This window comes from Cynoglossus semilaevis, chromosome 19, assembly GCF_000523025.1.
Source record: "Cynoglossus semilaevis isolate Cse_v1.0 chromosome 19, Cse_v1.0, whole genome shotgun sequence".
In the NCBI taxonomy this organism is placed as follows: Eukaryota; Metazoa; Chordata; class Actinopteri; order Pleuronectiformes; family Cynoglossidae; genus Cynoglossus; species Cynoglossus semilaevis.
The window spans coordinates 4,940,783-4,946,630 of NC_024325.1; the positions used below are offsets into that span (position 1 = coordinate 4,940,783).

The 5,848-nt window shown below is 40.4% G+C and overlaps 1 long non-coding RNA gene across 2 annotated transcripts in view; it reads left to right on the forward strand.

The window, feature by feature from the left end:
- LOC103394956 (uncharacterized) overlaps positions 1-5,848 on the forward strand; it is a 28,581-nt gene that overhangs the window by 15,767 nt on the left and 6,966 nt on the right. The window lies entirely within an intron of this gene.

Genomic DNA, 5,848 nt, shown 5'->3' on the forward strand with positions numbered 1-5,848 from the left:
GCCCCACGAATCACTCACCGTCTCCTAAAATCCAAGGTTTCGCATGGAGACAACAGCAGAGTGTCTCTGTTTACAGCCAAATGTTCTACTGCTACAGCCGCACCACTCCAGACTGAGCTCAGAACAGCGAAGAGCGCTGAACTGCGTGCATCTGCAAGGAAGGGAAAAAAATGGACTGACGATACCCGGCGTGTATTTTGTAGTCATCTGCGTAATGTCAACTGAGACTACAAATCAGAGGACATTTTCACATTTTCTGCAACAAGAAGAAGACTTCTAAGGTGGTTATAGGAGTCGGGAGAGCATGTTGTAATAGGTCATTGCCAGCACATGAGTAAAATTAATTCAATAAATATTTTATAAGCCCACTTATCAGTCCTAGCTGCTGGTTTGGGGGATGCTTCAAACCGAGGGGAGAGCACATGTCTGCCTTTACTTTTGAGGGAAAGGTTTATTTTCATCAGATCAGGCAGAGTGAGCTGGCGATGAAGTCAGTCAAGTCTGCAGTGCAACGTTTCCTCAGGTCTGTGCGCGCACGTGCGCGTGCGTGTACGGACTCCTCTTTCTCCTTCCCCTCCACCTGCTATCTATCTATCTATCTATCTATCTATCTATCTATCTATCTATGAAAATTAAAACACTCCCTTCCACTCTTCTCTCTCTCTCTCGCTCTCTCCCTCTCTCTCCCTCTCTCCTTGCGCTCTGCCCATATACCGTCCCTTTAAAAACCTGATGCTGCAGGTGCACGCGCATATTTCCATATGCAGATGGAAGAGGACGGGAAGAAAACCCCGCACCGAGGTCTTTGGGCAGAATTCATACAAGCCAGAGTATCATTCCCAGCTGCTCCCTTTCTCCCAGAGCCTTAGACACCACCGCTACATGGGACTCCATTTGCCTGGGCGCGCGTGCACGTGCGAGCATGCAAAACCAACACGTGCCAACGTGCACGTTGTGTTGACGCGCACCTACTCGACTCATACAGTTGGAGAGAAGGGGTCATGTGTGACCCCCAGTTTCCCCTCCACATGTTATTGCGGCTTAATAACCCCGCGTCCTGCCGCGGAGGGGAGTATATTTTGGGAGAGCAATGACGGAGTCTCTGGAACAAGTGGTCTTTACAGATGGTTTTTACAGTGTCGCCTCTCGAACAAATGATGGCACGAAAGGGAGACTTGGTGACTATAGCGTTCAGCTCCATCTCCGGGCAGGTGATAGGAACTGATAGTGAGCTGTGTGTGTGTGTGTGTGTGTGTGTGTGTGTGGTGAGGAGGTTAAAAAGAGAGATGGATGAGAGTAATTTAGGTGAGTGATGTCCGTGTTATGGGGACATAATCACAGGCATTACACAGTGCTTTTGAATTTTAAGTTATGGCTTATCGACATCCCACAACCATTAAATTGCCTTGGTGCATTTATTTATGTTGGGCAATTTTCCACCAGATGGCAAACTGTCATAGGTTCTCATTCATTCAGGTAATTTTATTTCAGTACAGACCAAGTGAACTGTGTTGTTTTTTTTTTTTTTGGTTTTTTTGTTTGTTTTTTTGAAGACATTTCCCCAGTTCATCCAAGTCAGTTCTAAAATGCCAGAAAAATTCTGGTATTTGGTCTCAGAGAGATGCAGTAATAGTAAAACAAAGGAGGTGACCACACCCTGACCCAACGGGCAGGATTAGTGATCACCTGGGTCAAGCTTTGAATGGTGGCGGTTTGCTTACCTGCTCTGCAGTGTCACCATGAATGATTTGACAGTTTGTGTACTTGATTCTGCACTTCTTTGGACAAATGACAGATTTTCAGAGAGTTTTTATATTTATTATGTTTATTTAACAGGAAAAACAGCCCAAAAAGTTGGATAGTTAACCACTAGACCAAATGCCCTTTCTTTAAATAAGACTTTTTAATCACGCGGAACCCAAAGATACAAATTGACACAGTTTCCCAATTAAAACGTTTTCCCATTTTTGTTGTGAAGAAAACTTGAGCCGCTTAACAGTCCTTGGTGTCTGTAGTTAAATTATCCTTCTAATGACACTATAAACATTTAAGTAGGAAACAGAACTGGACTGCAGTGAGGGCAGGAAAACACCCTCTCAACTGGAGCAGTAGTAGTTAGCATGTGTGAGAGTCACATCACCATCAGGTACTATGGAGACAATTGATTTGATTGTATGAAGCCCACATTCTTGAGCCATGACTCATGCATACTGTATAAAGTAGACTGCACCATTGGTGGATGCTCCCATCATACCCACCCCTGATACCAACCTGATGAACTGAAAACTTCTCAAAATGTGCACTTTTAAATGTATTTATTGAGTGAATTGCTTGAACCTTTTGTTTAAGCAGTTTCCTCTGGTAGAAGGTTATCCTGAACTGAATATTTATCGATGTTACACTGATTTCTTTAATACCATATCAAGGAGTTCTAGTTTCAAGTGCATTTTTTTCGCACCACTGATCCCCTCTGTACCTAGAGGGTCTTAAAAGAGACAGAAATAGAGGGAACCCAAGGCCAGTATTTTATTTCATTTTATTTGGATCTTGATTTGAGCATCTCTTCTCAGACCCTATCACTGTTGTATTTCACTCTGATGGTGGTTATAACCTCTTCTATTGCTCTGCTCCTCTAACTGTACTTTTGTGGCCTCACGGTGATCATTTCATCTCCTGTGCTGAGACTTTAATGTCTGCTGTGCTCTTTACCACCGATCCAGATTATTTAAGCCAGTTCCCACTTTGCACTGGTGTAAAGTCAGGTTGAACGGAGGAAAGGAGGAAGTGCAGCCGTGAATCTGTCAGATTTCTGTGGAAAGTGAAAAACTGGGAATACCTGATTTAGTATTGTTGCTAAGGCATCCTCTGAAAACTTTGCAACTTGCAACAAGTACACATATTTTCAATTAACTTTTAAAAATTAGCAAGAAATATTTATAAAAAATAACCTCTGGCTTTTTTTAAATTCACTGACCAGGGGAAATCCAAATATTAAAACAGCTGGATAGTTGTGTTTCTGTGTTGTGATTTTTTTTTATATCCTCTTGGACTGCGGCCAGTGAGTGGGCAACAGATTTTAAATAATCAAAATAGAAAAAATCTTTTGCATGTAGGACGACTACAACAATCTTTCCAAGTTACAAGCCAACAACAGTTTGATCATTTCAGTGGTAAAAACTGTCATCAGTGAAAATTAGATACATCTAGATAATAAAATATTCATGGCAGTACAGAAAAGGTAAATATACATCCATGCAGTAAATGTATTTTATGTATTTTAGGCTATATATAATTAGCCCTGTGTGTATCCACTGTGTATTTATTTGTTTACATACCTCTGGGTTTTCTATGTTGGATTAAACAAAAAAAAGCTTGTGTCTTTTTCTTGTCATATTTTGTGTCTGAGACACTGAGTTTTTCTAGAAACCATTTTCCAAATCAGTTTAGCTAAACATTAAAAGCTCAGGAGGAACCTTGGAGACAAAGCCTGTTTCTAGAAAGAACCAGGAAAACATTTTGTATTCTAGGAGTGTAGTCTCCAAACAAATCCACATCTGTTCTTCACTGTCTGTCTACCTTTTTAATGACTGTTATTTCTTTTTCTGTTCTGTCCTTTTAGCCCCTCGGTATTTTTCCTCTCACTGTCATTCAAGGTAATTGCCAAACCACAGATCACCTCAGAAGAACTTATATGAGCATTTATATCAACATGTCAGTTGATTATATAATACAGTTTATTTCAAAGACTGAAAAAAAGATTTTCTGCAATATTTGTGTTTGAAAACAGAGAGTTTTCCTTTACACTTTATTGCATTGTCTTGGAGTGGCCATGAAGGAATCGGTTCGATTGAGATATATCACATTTGGTTTGGTGTTTGGTGGTTTCTGAGAGGAGCTGATGTCACATCTGTGTCTGTTTCATTCCTTCCTCTATCTGGCGCTGTATTACTTTGAAATGATTCTGCATCAACAGTTTGTTGATCGTCCTGCTTTTATGGCCGGTCGTATTTTCATCCCTTGACTCCAGAGTCATTTGGACGTCGTCTTGCTTCCTTGGCTCCTGTTCTGTCCAGTACGTGGCAGCTCTCGTCTTCTCTTAACCTTTTGAAAACATCCTTAAGATCTGCTCGTTAATACATGTCAAATATACACCTACAAACAGCTCGGAGGGAAGTGAGGCGATGAGCAGAGGCCGACTGCACGGCAACAGTGGAGATCTCACTTGTCAGTTTATATAACACTGATTATAACCCTGAGCTCTGGTCAACCAACGTGCAACAGTTGAGTTTAGCTGGAGCATTAAACTCTCGCTGACCATCTGCTCATCTGTTTACTTATTTCCCTTCAAATACTGTTTTTCCTCTGCACACTGTCAGACCTCAGAATCTGTCACTTTTAATATGTTTTGTTATTGGGATATCTGATGATTATTTAAACATCTGGCTAAAAAGAGTATCAGGAAATATATACATTTACTCACTGGCAGCAGTAGCTGAGGTTGTATGTCACCAGCTGGATAAATTTATCCAGAATACTTGTCACGTGACTTCTAAGTTTTCTTGGCAACACCTGTTTGAATGGCTATTTTTATTACAGCTTGCTTAGAGATACGGGGATATTCAGAGTCTGCAGAGAAGACATCTTACTGGTGTTTAGATTTACTACCTCGCGTTTTTTCCTGCACGCATTTCAAGCAATTAAATAGAAGTAAGGTTAAATATAGCCGTGCCTAATTAAAGTACAGTTCTTTCTTTTAGGTTAAACATCCATTTTAGATGCATGTGGTTTTTAAACAGAACAGTCACATGTGTCACCAAACTAAAGTTAGCACCTCCCGGAGAAGCTCGCTGTTCACCTGATCCGCTAATTGTTATTTTTGATGACTCCTGTGTAATTATGAAACCGTCTCCTCTGCATGGACAACGTGGTGCCTCCATATTGTCCTCCCTTTATCTGATATTTCCTCCGAGTGCAATTCAGAAGTGAGATTACTGACATTAATGGATCATAAACTTTTTTCCCCCTTCTCTCCAGACTCGACACAGAAATTGCAGTGTAGCTCCATTAACTACGGCAATTAAGTGGGATGACGGCTCCTTTCAAACATATCGCTGATTCCAAAATAAGACAGAGCAAGTAAAGATGGTGAAAAAAAAAGTAAGCGTGTAAAAGAGGGAGAGAGAAAAAGATGTTCTCTGATTGTTAGCACAAGGTAATGAAACACTAAAAAGGTGACATTATCAACATGTGGGCTGAGGGACTCAGCGAGACTGTTGCTGCCTCTATTTCTGGAGGTGTAGGAGTATGCGTGTGTCTGTGTGCATGTGTGTGTGTGTGTCCGTGTGCACGCTAGTGTTTCATTATGATTGAGAGAGAACTCGGTGGCGTCAGTGTGTGCACGCATGTCTGTGGATGTGAAAAGTGACAGTATTAAAAAAAAAAGGAAGACAGACAGAGGGAAAACGAAGCTTTTTCACACATTCTCTTTCCCATTAGAAGCCATCATTCAGTCACACACCGCTAAACTCTAAATTTGTATGTTGGTGCTATTTTGGTTGCAGCCTGGAAAAGACTTTTCACCAAGCAACAGAGTTTGAAAGAAGTGCATCAACAATATCTGTAACTTAAATAGTTCACTCCTATGGATTTTCCAAATTATATAAAATAAAAAATAAATGACACATAAACGTGTACTGTCCGACATCAGTAAAAATTAATCACATTGACCCCAAGGATAACATAAAACTGTCATTGGAAATTTGATTTGTTTTTTGTCCTTTACCTTTACTTCGTCCTTTATGATTTTAGGACAATATACCAAATATTATAAAGTAATATATATATATAT